The following is a 15,131-nucleotide window of genomic DNA, read 5'->3' as shown; positions in this document are numbered from 1 at the left end:
CACCACTGAATAAATTAAAAAACGTCTGAAATAGGAATTAAAGTCGGAATTGGGAGCAAAAATAGTCAGAATTGAGAGAAAAAACAGTCAGAATTGGGAGGTAAAAAGTCAGAATTCTGAGATGTAAAGTCACAACTGCGAGAAAAAACTCACAATTCATTCGTTTTTTATTTTATTCAGTGGCGGGAATGGGCTTCCATAGAGCGAAAATAGAAGGAAAATGAATGGTTTAGGGTGTACAATAGCTTTTAAATTGAATTTTAAAAGCTCATCGCCTGTCAGCCACTGCCTGTTTAAAGGACAAATGTAACTTCCACACAATGTGCTTAAAGTTGCAAAAGTTGAAGTAGAATTTTTTTTTTTGGCAATTATAAATGAAGGTGTGTTCAGGCTGCATGGAGCCAGCTGGAGGAGACTCTGCTGTCAAGAAGATCTTAATGTAAAACTTCAACCACCTCCATTTCTCAGTGGAGATATTTCATTATTCCTTTAAAGCCTCACTCATCCACTTTGCACTTCGGCCCCAAGTGGCATACTGAGATTAGGGATGGGACAATAACCAATATTACTATATATCGCGATAAAAAACAATAATGGTTACGACACCGCCACTAATTTTTATTATCGTGAGTCATCCGTCTGTCATCATAGATGTTTTATTTTCCCCATAAAGCAGCCGCTATAATAAACTGTTATATTCATGTTGCTGACTGAGTTGAAATTGATGTAGATCAGCAGCACTTTGACACTCATTTGACTTTATTTTAGATGCTGTAATTTGGATTTTTATTTGAGTTGTTTATAACTATCCTTCCAATTTATATAAGCTAAACCAGCATTATATAATTTTGTTTTAAGAAAGAAAGTCATATCTTATGATTGAAAGGATAAATTTGTTTTTAAGTAAGTGAAGCATATTACAGTACTGTTTTAAAATTTTTCACCTTTTTAATAATTATCGGGATAATATCATATATGGAGATAATTTTGGTCAACATAATCATACTATGAAATTTTCATATCGGCACAGGCCTAATTGAGATGTTTTTGAAGGTTTGAAGTACTTCATTACCCAGAAATCATGTAACGTGACATTTTTAAACTGTAGCTAAATGTCTTTTCTGGAGATGGTGAAAAAAATCTTTTCGCAGCAGGTTCAGCTGCTGTCCAGTTTTCCCACGATTTCACTCTTAACTTTCGATTTGACTCTTCCTGTGCACCGAGAGGATTTCCCACCAGTAACCATACTGACACCTGGGATTAATTTGGGCAAATACGGTGAATCTAGAGCGTCTCAGTTAGTGGGGATTGGACGTTCTTCTCTGTTGCAACCCCACTTTGTGATTTAGTCAGATAAGACGGGGGTGTTTTCACATAAAAATCTGTCTATTGCAATCTATTGCACAATTTTGAATGATTTATGAAAGCTGCAAGGCTGATGTTTTCATTCAGTAAATATGTAATTTCTGTAAATGTTTTTGTAAATAGATATAAGTATGTGATGTGGTGTCTCACTTGTTTCTGTTTTTCTTTTCTTTTTCTTATGTGTGGACTATAATGCGATAAGATTGTACACATGTCACTGTCAATTATTGAGAGACACTCCCACAGGAGAATAATTGTCCCACACCTGTGCACACAAAATGGGCGGAGCATTATCTATTTAATATCATTGTTGTAAGAATTGTTTAAAATACTCTTGAAGAAGCTCCAGAGGGACCGAAACGTTAGTGATCAATAAATTGTGATGCTGAGCAAGAGCAGTGTGCGGGATCTTCTTTTCTCAACACATAAAAATCTGTAAAAAAAAAAAATCTTGCCTATAGTGCAGCTTTAACTGTCCAAATTACAGTACATTCCGGGTAGCAGGCCAGTCATCAGGGGGAAAGGAGTGGGCAGAAACATGGCAGGTTTTTATCCTCCCAGTGGTTTGTGCAAGAGCTCTAATCAGCGGTAAGCAGCCCGCAAAGCTGACATCACCCATCCCAAGATGCAGTTCCCAAGCAGGCAAGTCTCACATGCCTTTCAAATGGAATGAGCATGAAGTCACTTCCCTCATAAACTCCAGAGGAAAGGGGGGAGGGGGGAGCGGGTGGGAGAGAAGAAAGGAGGTATGGAGGGAAAGTGGGAGAAAGATAGAGAGAGAGAGAGAGAGGGAGGGGGGGATAGCATGAGGGTGGAAGAGGGTTAGCTCACTGCCAATTTTGCGTCACTTAACGTTTTTACAGGCTATTTAACTCCTGAGGTCTGATGAGTCTCATGTGTTTGGTGGTCAGTGCAGCCTGTCACTGACTGGAGAGGACTGGAGAAGAGAGAAGAATAAGCTTGGACTGCTATAAAGGTGACATAGTCATAGAAAAGATTCCCATAACTTAGACTGACTCTTTTATGACCAATACAAATAGAGAATCGATGAAAAATGCATGAGGCGGCAGTGCTGCTGAGGAGGTCCTGCGTTCAAATCAAAGCAAAACCAAGATAAATTTGAAAATATAAAGAAATAAAATAGTAAGAGAATCAATAGTAGCAAGAAACTTAGGGCTCTAGCATCTGAGGTGTGTGCTAATATGTGACTTAACTCACATATAGGATGGTTTTGATGCTTTTCTTCTTCTTTTTGGTTTGTACTAATTTACTTCTTTCTTTTTTTTAATGTCATTTTATTAGTTGATAATGTCATTTTACCTGTTTCCTTTACCTATTTTTTTGTGTTTTATGCGAGGCACATTGAATTCACCTTGTGTATGAAATGTGCTATATAAATAAAGTTTGCCTTGCCTTACTAAGGTGAAATCATGCATGTAAGACTTTAAAAGCAGATTTCTTTACCTAAAAGGATTCTCTATCTACCTATAAGGATTCTGCTAACAAGACATTACAAAAAAAGCATAAAAGGTACTAAGCTGACCTTCATTTTCAAAGTGTAGGATGTTAGACATAAGCTGTAATCGAAGTGCAATCAAGTCAAATCTCTTTATAAACCACTTTAAACAGAACAGGCCAGGCACAAAGTGCTTCACAGAGCAGTGAAGGACATAAATCCAGATAATAACAGCCGACCTACTATATCACACCTTGTCTAACCAGGTCAACTGTTCTCTCCGTCACACACACACACACACACCAGTGGGAAGTGAGAGAAACTACGTCAGATTCTCCTAAGATTCATTTAAAGGACCAGCTCCCCATTCAACGTTATCAGCCGTCTTCATTTTTGTGCCTGGTTTCCCTGAGGTGCGTGTTTGACCTTTGCTCGACATGTCCAATATTCACTGAAAATAATGAAATAGTTGGACCAGCTGCTTTTTCCCATGAAACAGACTGAGGAGGTGAATCCAGGTGTAAGTGACTGATTTCACATCTTAAATCCACTTCAGTCATGAAGGTGTCATGGAGATGAAGGGGAGGAAACAGATTAATGAGGAGTTTTTATTAAGCATTAAAATAACTCCTGTGGTTGTATTGCTCAGCTCTCACGTGTGTGAATGTGTGTAACTGAATTAATGTGAAGCCGATAGTTGATAGAAAAGATACAGTCAAAATACAGTTTATGCATAGAAGAGGGTTTTTGACACAGAGTGGGGTGGCATGTTTATTGGTAAGATCTCTTGCTTGCAAAAGTTTCACTTGGTCTTTGAAAATTCATTACAGTGTGGACTTAAACACTTTATTGGTTTTGCATAAATATCCTCACAACTCTGTGGTTTGGCTGTTGCTTGTCTCCATGCCAAGAATTCAGGTGAAAGCTATGATGAATTATTGTTTTTACATGTTAAACATACTTAAAGCTCTCCTCACTTAAGTGGCCCCAAGTGGCAGAGGGAGATAACTGTTCGAATTTTTGAAAGTTTGAAGTACTTCATTACCCAGAAATCATATAACGTGACAACAGTAAAGTGTGCACTCCTTAGACCTAAATTTTAATGACACAAAAGGTTTAATGAAGAAGTCTATATAAACATCGAACAAAAAGTTCGGAACTTTGTGTTTGGTAGATTATTTCTCTGTTGTAACAATGCTTCTTGGCAATACATTTTATACCGTTGGAAAGCCTGTTTATTTCCCTTTTAAATGGTCCCCCATTTGTAAGGAACATGCATTTGTGGGATGAGCAGCACAGCTGAGTATGTGGGTTGCGCTCATGAAAAATTTGCCAAATCTTCTCTGCCAATGCCAAACAGCTTATTCTGCTGTTGCTATTGACTCTTGTTTTGAGCTTCCGGTACCCCCAGGTGCTGACAATCAGGTACCTGATTGGCACCTGCACTGGAACCTGAACATGTGGAGGAACGTTATGTTCAGCGATGAGTCCAGATTCTGCCTACGGAAGTTGGATCGTAGGGTCAAAGTGTGGAGAAGACGGGGAGAACGCTATGCTGATCGCTGCACCGATAGAGTAACACCTTTTGGTGGAGGCAGTGTGATGGTGTGGGGCGGCATCTCCATCACTGGAAAAACGAGGCTTGTCATCATTGGAGGCGATCTCAATGCAGAGAGATATCGAGATGAGATTCCGCAACCAGTGGCGATCCCATATCTCCACAGTCTGGGACCGAACTCCATCCTCCAAGATGACAACGCTCGCCCCCACAGAGCGGGGTTTATCAGAGACTACCTCCAGAATTTGGGAGTAGAGAGAATGGAATGGCCTGCCAACAGTCCTGACCTCAACCCAATTGAACACTTATGGGATCAGCTTGGGCGTGCTGTTCGTGCTAGAGTGACCGACACAACCACGTTGGCTGACTTGCAACAAATCCTGGTTGAGTGGAATGCCATCCCACAGCAGTGTGTGACCAGGCTGGTGACCAGCATGAGGAGGAGGTGCCAGGCTGTTGTGGCTGTGTATGGTTCTTCCACACGCTACTGAGGCTCCTGACTGTTTGTTAAATGAATAAATTGTAAAATTGCCAATATGTCTTGTTTCTTCCTTGTTACTGATAGACTTCAATCATCCAATCCACCAAACAACACCAAACAAGAGTCAATAGCAACAGCAGAATAAGCTGTTTGGCATTGGCAGAGAAGATTTGGCAAATTTTACATGAGCGCAACCCACATACTCAGCTGTGCTGCTCATCCCACAAATGCATGTTCCTTACAAATGAGGCACCATTTAAAAGGGAAATAAACAGGCTTCCCAACGGTATAAAATGTATTGCCAAGAAGCATTGTTACAACAGAGAAATAATCTACCAAACACAAAGTTCTGAACTTTTTGTTCAATGTTTATTTAGAGATAGGTTCTGTCAAAGATCCATTCCCAGAGATTATGGGTCTGCCCATGGGATTGAGTAGATCTTTATGTACTTTAGGTAGCATATAGAAGCATGGCAATGTAGAGTTAGAGTAAAATAGGAAATTGCATTCTGCTTCATCAATCCAGGTATTATCTTTTACTTCTCTTAATATGTTGTTCAGTTCGCTTTTCATATCTTTTATAGGATTAGTTCTTAGTTTCTTGTAGTATGTATGGACTTCAAGTTGTCCTGCATATGTTGAGCATATTCAAACTTATTTCCTGAATCTTGAGTACACACAACTGATTAAAAACAATCAAAGTATATATATATATATATATTGCACTATAGTTCATTTTTAACTCTCAAACTTTCTTTGAAAGACTTTCTGTCTTTCAAGAATTAATATTGGGAAAGTTGTGATTGTTCTTTATTGTCTTTGAACTTTGGACAGCTTGTGTCATAAACCATGATGGAGACAGCATGTTTCACATTTCTGCGAGGCTCTAAGTCCAACTTTCTCTCGCTCGCTCGCTCATGACTGTTTTGGAGAAAGTTTTCTATTTCGCTCTTAAGTTTCACTTCATCACTTCCTTTGCGTCAAGAAGATTTCCTGCCAGTGAACATATCCGACTGCAGAATTTCATTTGGACAAACAGGTGAATCTACAGCGTCTCAGGCAGTAGAGATGGGACGCTCTTCTCTGCTGCTGCTCCGATTTGTTATTTAGACGTAAGACGGGTGTATTTTTCCTTGGGACAATTGAGACAACGGAGCGTGCAAAATTGGACGCAATTCAACATTCAGCTAATTCTGTTATCCAGAGCTGACTTCATCGTAACTGCAACAACAGAGTGACTTTTAATTCCAAGATCTCCAGCGTTACAGCATTCCCAGTGTAATCCATCATGATGTTATCTGTTGTTTTGCATGCCGTCCTTGAAACAGAAAAATGTACCCAAACAAATGCAGCCCTCCTCTGTGGTCGTTGTTATGCTGTCATGGGAACAGTGGTTGTTGTTATGAAACCAAACAGGAGGGCAGACGCTGTTGAACGACCCCACTCCCCCACCCCCACCCCAACCACCACCACCCCCAATCCTCCCTCACAGATTACTGAGCTGAATTAGCAAAATGATCTCATGGTTCCCCATCTCATCACTTGGCCCTGGGCTGCCGCTGCTAGATAATAATGACACTATTGCAAATTGAAGCATCTGATGGAGAGAAAGTGGTGTGAAATATTCAATTAGAGGTGAGAGGGAAAGAGGCACTGGCACTTGTACAGTTAAACTGATAATATGTAACATTTTCATGTAAATGAATGCCCACTTTGCTACTCTCTATTGCCGATTGATATAACACCATAGTGATTCAGTTCATGAAAACTTTTCCATTTGCTGTTCTGCACACCTCTAGCATACAGGAAGTAATGCGTACAGAAACTCAAACTTCTTCAAGAGAAAATCCAAGGAAAAAGATGTCACAGTACCACCCACACACTGTGTGATTGACAGGTGATCTCTGGGAAGTGCAGTGCAGGAACACCACAGCACCTCACCAAAGATGAAGACAAAATAAAACATGAGGATCTCGTGATTGTCACTTGTGTATTGACTGTTGATTAGAAACATCTCCTTAGATTTGGAATTAAGTCTCTATCTCCTTTAGTTTCATAGCTATGGCTAGAAAATTGATTATCGTCTAATGGCAGAAATCCCAGATCCGGATCACCACCGAATTTGAATCAATTGTTCCTTGACCCAAGGCCGATATGTCCACCAAATTTCATCCAATTCTGTTCATAATTTTTATGAGAAATCCTGCTGACAGACAGACTGACAGCCAAACAAGCTAACAAAACCTGCTTGGTGGAGGTAAAAATGGGTGACATGTCCCTTTTAATTCATTTGAAGTTTATATGTCTGATAGCTTATGACCAGCTGAAGTTTTGATTTATATTTTAGGCATTTAGCACACTCTTATCCAGACTGGCTAAGAACGAGTGAGCAGTTAGAGGTTCAGTATCCATTCTTACAGACGCATTTTGGCTGTTGTGGGATACTGAACCTGTGACATTTCTGTTACAAGACTGTCTCTCTAACCACTAGCTCACCCTGCTGTGAGAGCTAGCGGTTTCTCTATTATGTTTTAATGTGTGTCAACAGCTTTATGTCACATCCTTTGACTTCATATTCATCTTTTTTTTTTTTTTTATCAGAAACGCTAATTACAGCGAAAATAATCCATTACTGCCCCAATCCCATTTTCCACTGACTGTATCCTGACAGAGAAAAGCGCTTTGGTGGGATTCAAAATAACTTGCAATGAAAACAGTGGAAAAGAAAGCTATTAATGGAGGGGGGAAGGTCCCGGGAGATTTGGGCAGGGCAAAGCACGCTGGGTACGATAACACAGAGGAGGCCGAGCCGAAGAGCCCCTCTGTTTACTGTGTGTGTGTGTGTCCTCGACAGTTGGGTCTATCGTAGATGTACTGGGGGGGTTTGTCTGACTTTAACAAGGGAGGGTCATCCGGAGGGTGGAGAGCCCGTCCCGTGATGGAAAGGTCACAGGTTTGAGCCTCACAGTAGACAGTGTGTATCCATCAAGAGCCATGTGTGTCCTGACAAAGACCTTGAGCGAGAAACCGAGCCTCTACCCGGTTACTCTCTGTGAGTCTCTCTGGAGAAGAGCGTCCGCTAACTGGATAGTGGAATACAAAGATAAACTGATGTTTGGTTTCTGTAGGTGGCTCTCTTCTCTATATCTGTTCAGCCATGGTGGCTATTACTGCTCATGCTAACTACCAAGTTCTTCTTCTTCTGTTGATTTCTCAGGAAAGAGCTACCAGACATTGGCTGTTTAGAACAGACAATGGAAAAGCTTTAGGAACTGGATATAGATTGAATCACTGTTGAGTTAGAGCAGTCAAAGATAGACAGCAGCAAAACTGACTTTATCTATATGAAAATGATGCAGATTATTACTTTAAAGCTCCAATCTGGGATGTTTTGGAGTGTGTCAGTCATGGGTATATACACATAGATTGTTGAAAAGTGGGATAATCCCTGTACAATGTTTATATCACACTACAACTAATAATTCATGCTCATTTTGTGAATGTATTATGTACAGCAACCTTTAAAACACAAACCTCAGTACAGATGAGAAAACTTGTGTTTAGCTGTCACACACTGTCAGTCCTTTTCTCAAAAATTTGGACAATTTGAGAATGAAGAAATGTCCTCACTGCATAAATCAAAATGTAAACAAAGCCAATAGTGGAGTGACAGTGGTTCAAAAGGAGGCGCAGGGGGAGGTGTCACCCCTTCATCCACTTCCAAATCCCCTCCTGCATCAGGTCTCAAATCATATTGCAATCCTAAGAGACGTTGATTTGTTTTGTTCTGTTTTTGTAAACGGCTAATCACATAAAATTGTAAAGTAAGTAAAACTTTATATATACAGTATATAGCACTTTTCAAAACAAAGCGTTTCACAAAAAGAGAGAGAGAGAGAAGGTAACAGATAAAAAAAATAAAATAAAATACATATGAGCATATGCATAAACGCGGTCGTACAGTGATGAACAGCAACAAAACAGTACACAACGGTCCACATTATTCAATAAAGGCCACAGTAAAAAGATGAGTTTTAAGACGTCGTTTAAAACTTTTGACTTTCAACTTTCTTTTAAAACTTTCTTTTTCCAGTGGATTTGACGAAGGGTAAAACTCTCTCTTAACACTATGGATTCAGACCAACTGATGCCAACTGATGCCAACAATTAAAATGCCTATCTATATAATGAAAGTGTCCCTTTATGACTTTTCCTAGATCTGCTTTGTGTTCATACCAGTGCTGTTCGATGTTCAAAATCACACAAAGAAGCAGTGATAATTAAATTCACCCCCTCCTAAAAGCCACTGGTCTCTCTAGTGTCAAACAGAAGTCATCAGTAGTTTGGACTCAGCTGTGTTTTACAGTCTTCCTGCCTGCTGCGTCATCACTGCTCTCTGTCTGTCTGTCTCTGTCTCCACTCTGCAGCTTCAGTAAGAGAGAGAGCAGCTCATTTCCCAGAGAGAGAGAGAGAAAGAGAGAGAGAGAGAGAGAGAGAGAGAGAGAGAGAGAGAGAGAGAGAGCTGCTGAAGCACTCTGGTAAAACATCTATTAAATTAATGCCTTCTAATGCACCGCTTCCTGAAACAAGCATTTACTGGCTGTGTAAGAACTGGCTCATAACTCACTGATTCACTGCCTCTGTGTCTCACACTGGGCCATTCATGAGTCAGGACCTACACACACACACACACACACACACACACACACACACATGGTTCAGTGGGTGTACCTTTCTTCCAGTAACTCAATATTTTAACGTGGAATAAAAATTCTACGTCTGTCTCGGGTCATGTGTTTATTACAGATATAGTAAAGTATTATTTGTGGTGATTGTCAAGTCGCTTTAAGCCAAATCTATTTATAATAAAACAAAAATAAGTTCATCACAAAGTGCTTTACAAAGCAACAAAGGGCTTAAAAATAGACAAAAAACAAGAAAAATCACTTTACAGGAGCGCCAAACTCACCCTCTCGAAGAATATTTATTTTATTTTAAATTAATTAATTTTATTTTTTTGATACTATACATTAATTATTCCAATATTGTAATATATGTTAAATATTTTTATTTATTATTTTATTTTATACATTATTAGAAATATTTGGTGTTGGTTGTTTTATTCAATTCATTTTTCTTTTTTTTTATTTAACAATTTCGTAGAATAGTCATTTGAAGATTTTATGTATATCATCAAACACATATATCCATATATATGTGTTTTTTTTCTCATAAGATATGTATTCACTTTTAGCCCCAAGCCTTTGAAATATTAATGAGAGTGAAACATGAATGAGCACCTGGAGATGAAATCAAAGTAGTTTGGTCTTACCTGGTCTCAGCCTGACTGCTGCTGTCTTGAAATATTTCAGTCCCAAAGTCCCAAACTGACTCCAGTCCCTTCTGAAATGTTCAGCGGCTTCAGTCCAACTCACTGACCGCTCAGCATCTCTGTCAGAGGTTTGTTTTGGTTTTTAGAAATATGTTTTATCTTCTTCCCTTTGACTTTTCTCTGTAGATTCTCCCCCCAACAACTTCTTCTACTTCTTCTTCTTCTTCTTCTTCTTCTTCTCTGCCAAAGTTGGAGGCACAACAACAGAGCTGAGTGAAGCCTCGTCCTCTCTCTCCTCTCTCCAAGTTTGGTCTGTAGCAGAGTCTGAGTGGACGGGCGAGAGAGAGAGAGAGAGGGAGAGAGAGAGAGAGAGGGGGGGGGGGGGGGGGGGATAGATACACTTTCTCTTCCAGCTGCCAGATCAGCTTGAGAAATCACTTCTTCCTTCGCCACAAGATGTTCAGCTGATGAGGAGCTGCTTCTTCTTCTTCTTCTTCTTCTTCTTCTTCTTCTTCTTCTTCTTCTTCTTCTTCTTCTTCTTCTTCTCCCTCCTCCTCCTCCTCCCTGTTAGTTCCTGGACAGTGAGTGTGAGTCTCTATATTTAACCTGTGCTCTCAGTGTGTGTTAGCAGCTGAACAGACTCACTGAGGCTTTTCCAGCAACAAACCCCCAACAGCTGAACTATCAGCCAGACAGCCAGCTGACCGCTCTGACCAGTCTGACCACACTGACCACTGTGACCACTGTGACCAGTCTGACCAGTCTGACCACACTGACCACTCCTCCTGTCAGACTGACCACTCCTCCTCCTCCTCTGGGAGGTGTGCTGCGGTTTGGTTTGGTTTGGTTTGGTTTAATTTGGTTTGGTTTGTAAGTAGTTTCATTTTGTTTTGTTTCATTTCCTTTTGTTGCATTTAATTGACATCAGTTCAGTTCAGTTTAATTTAGTGTATTGTAGTGTGGTGTGGTGTAGTGTAGTGTAGTTTAGTTCATGTTTACTTTGGTTTAAGTTTGGTGTAGTTTAGTTTGGTTTGGTTTGGTTTGGTTTGGATTAAGTAGTTTCATTTTGTTTTGTTCTTTTTGTTCCTTTTGTTTCATTTAATTGACTTCAGTTTAGTTTAGTTTAGTTTGGATTGGTTTTGTTTAGTTTAGATTCATTCAACTGACGTCAATTCAGTTCAGTTCAGTTCAGTTTAATTTAGTGTAGTGTGGTGTGGTTTAGTTTAGTTTAGTTTAGTTTAGTTTAGTTTAGTTTAGTTTAGTTTAGTTTAGTTCAGTTCAGTTCAGTTCAGTTCAGTTCAGTTCAGTTCAGTTCAGTTTAGTTTAGTTTAGTTTAGTTCAGTTTCTGTATGTTTACTTTGGTTTGGTTTGGTGTATTTTTGTTTTAGTTTTGGTGTAGTTTAGTTTGTTTTGGTTTTGTTTAGGTTGGTTTGGATTAAGTAGTTTCATTTTGTTTTGTTCCTTTTGTTTCATTTAATTGACATCAGTTCAGTTTAGTTTAGTTTAGTTTGGATTGGTTTAGTTTAGTTTAGTTCAGATTCATTTAATTGACGTCAGTTCAGTTTAGTTTAATTTAGTTTCTTTCACTTTAGTTCTTTTCAGTTTAATTTAGTTCAGTTCACTTCATTGAGTGATTGAGAGGAAATGTGCAGTGAGAGGGTCAGAAAGTCAAAACGTTTTGTGGGTCGAGTGCCAGTCCACTATAGACTATTTATTTACTGTGGAAATAATTATTACCTGACATTACATTTACTGTACATTTACTTTTTAGGTCTTTAGCTGACTCCTAGATCACATTACAAGAAACCAACAGTAAGGAGGTCAAAGGTCAGAGGTTACAGGACCCTGACAGTACGCCACAAAATATTCCTTAATACTCAGTATTATATAAAAAAAAGAAACACTGATGATATCATCCTTAAAGATGCTGTATTTCGCAAGGAGCAGCTTTAAGACAGCCAGTAATATCAGTAATAAACCAGGTTGAGATTTACTATTGTCAGCAATCTGTTCCAGTAGGTTTTATGTTTTTCACACGGTGGCTTTCTCATTTTGGACTGAAGCTGCGTTTTCGTGCAGCTCAGCTATGTAAATGAATGGGTGTGGGCGCTCACTAATTCCACTCTGTTCATTGTTTTTGTGTAAAAGCACTTGGAGCCGCTCTCCTGACTGGCTCAGCACTTTTACCTCAGTTGGACTCGGCCGCCGATGCCTCGCGAGGGCCAAGCCAGCCTTTTCAAACACAAAATGATTTATTCGCAGGCCGTAAATATGGGAACATTTGTTCCTAATAAAACGGAGTCAGAATCAGGCGTTATAAATGAGAAACAGCGATCCGCTTCAGTGAGAAATCGGCCGCTGCGGTGTTACAAGTGTGACATCTAGCTTTAGCAGACAAGCCACAGCTGACTCTAAAGCCTCATAGGTTTTATGGGATGACGTGTGTGTAGTGTGTATCAGTCAAGCAGTAATTTACTCATCATATAGAGATTTCATGAAGTTATTTTTAGGAATATACACAAAGCAATCTGCGTATTATCCCTCACCACTGGAAGAAAGTCAGTATTTGAAAATAAACATCATTTCAGAGTTGAGGCCAAATGACACACACACACACACACACATAAACACACACACACACACACACACACAGACGCATACTTACACACTGTTTTCACTTCTTCCTGGAAATATTCAATCTTATGCTTCTTCAGGTGCCAGAACACACACACACACACACACACACACACACACACACACACACACACACACAGACGTGATATTGTTGTACGACGGATCGTTCCAAGAAATAAATATGATATGATGATATGATATTCAGGCTGACATCGGCCTTTTATTACTGTAAATATCAGATATCATCCACCTCTGATAAACATGTCTGGAAATGTCTGGAAAACAGGACATTTGATTTTTTCTTTGCTCATTTTAGTTTTTCATTCATTTCTTCAGGAACTTTCATTTAAAGGCAGTAGGGGAGACCGGGGCATGTTGTCACACTTTTTACTCATTGGTGTATTTCTCAGCAGTGCCTCACAACTGAGATACAATATATATATGTTTTTCTATCTAGATAGATAAAGGTCTTCTCTAAAAAAAATTGCATTTTTTACATTTTGGATAATTTACTGGAAGCAAAAGTTATTAGTGATGAAATAACTTGTGACAACTTACCCCACGTCAGATAGACAAGTGTGCCGTGTTCGTGCATCCAATTCCATTTCCTCTGATGTATATATAAGCCTAGATACTATAATAACATGAAAATCATACTCTTGTATTGAAAACAACAGAAATCGACACCCACACCGCACACCAGGTAAAATAACCGCTCCCTCACCCATCCTGGGATTCACAAATTCTGATTCAACCCATGCGGGATGAAGCCTAGGAGTTAACATCACACACACACACACACACACACACACACACACATACATGCACAAGCCCTAGTTCCGTATCTTCAAATTCTTGTTTCTATCTCTAGTTATGTCCTTCGCTGCTCTGTAAAGCATTTTGTGACGAAGCTGTTTGGGTAAAAATCTCCGTAGAGATAAATCTGACTCGACTTGCCACGAGTCACAAGGGACTCGACTGTGAAAATCACCAAATTATTCACACTGAGGCCGGCTGCGTATCTTCAAAACAGGTTAAACCCAGGTTGTCATGGCTTATTATTACTGAGTGTAATGTGGCATTAGGGGATTTGTTTTTTTAGGTTTGTGAAATTCTGGAGAAACTTCAATAAGAAGGAGGGTAAACTATGACGTCCACAGGGAAAGAACTGCCAAAATATGTGCAAAATTCAATATTGTTCAGTCCCCAAAACCTTGAACCTTCGATATAAAGTTAGCCAAGTCTGTATCATCTTTTAAAGACCTGTTTTCCTTCACTTGTAATGATTATATGTTATTTTATTGTTGTTCTGCACCGGTCTTGTATTGCCTTTTCTTGACTTAAATGATTATATACTATTGTTTTTTATCATTGTAGTCTGTAACTGCACTTATATTAATTCCATTTTTTTCCTGCTGTTTTTACAATTACTATTTTCAGTTAACAGCCTTTTTCCTTCCTCTTTCTTCATATAACTCACATCAGTTTGATACTGCTTCCTAAGATGAATTTATACCAGAAAGATTTCTGTCAGCCTGAAAATGTGTCTAAACTCCATTTCACAAATAAAAATCTGCCTTTAAAGCCACAAACCGCTTTGTATTAACATCATAACATGCTGCTGTGCTGCTGCAGCTCCTGCTGCAGATGAAAGCAAAGTGAGGAGGATATTCTTTCAATTTCCAACAGTAAATAGTCCATCCAAAGCCCATTAATGTCCAGTATAATGTGCAGGAGCAGCTCATTAGAGTGAATTGAGTCATGGCCGATCCCTCTGTTAATGTGCTGCGATGGTTATCACACAGCCGTTCCCTCTGCAGGCCCTCCCCAGGTTCAAATGAAAGGAGCATTACAGATAAAATGGGGAATATGAGCTGTTTGCTAAGTCTGCATCAGCAAGAGGAAATCTGGGTGTGGTGCTGTGTAAATGATGGAGCCGCATCGCTCTCAAAGCTTTGACACTCGATGAATCAAACTGGACCAAGTTTAAGATCAACTTCCAAGCTGTTGGCATGATTCATGAATCCTGTGTTTTATTTCTCCTTGTTAAAATGCATTGAAGTGACATTTAAAGGCGTTTAAGGTTACAAATTCTGAGTTAAAGTCTATGTATCTCCACCAGACACTTATAAGGATATGGGCTGGAGGAAAGCACTTGAAATCACTAAAAACAGATATGTTAGCTGTTAGCATTCCATGCTCAAACAAATGGGTACTGGTAGCCACAAGCTACCTACCATGAATCCAGTTTTGTATTTGTCCTCATTTAAAGAAATTTAAGTGATATTTTAAAGAGTTTAAGTTT

At 39.3% G+C, this 15,131-nt stretch overlaps 1 protein-coding gene across 1 annotated transcript in view; it reads right to left on the bottom strand.

The window, feature by feature from the left end:
* The window catches only part of LOC139663061 (filamin-A-interacting protein 1-like), a 50,625-nt gene extending 40,243 nt beyond the window's left edge, over positions 1-10,382 (bottom strand). The window contains exon 1 of the mRNA XM_071541591.1: positions 10,193-10,382. The gene's annotated coding sequence lies outside the window, so the exon portion shown is untranslated. The remainder of the gene's footprint in view (positions 1-10,192) is intronic.
* Positions 10,383-15,131: the final 4,749 nt, after the last annotated feature.

This window comes from Centroberyx affinis, unplaced genomic scaffold (genome assembly GCF_046629955.1).
Source record: "Centroberyx affinis isolate AG114_WGS23_722 - 3 ecotype Tasmania unplaced genomic scaffold, CSIRO-AGI_Caff_v1 ptg003906l_1, whole genome shotgun sequence".
NCBI classification, from domain to species: domain Eukaryota; kingdom Metazoa; phylum Chordata; class Actinopteri; order Beryciformes; family Berycidae; genus Centroberyx; species Centroberyx affinis.
This window is presented reverse-complemented; position numbering and strand designations above follow the sequence as displayed.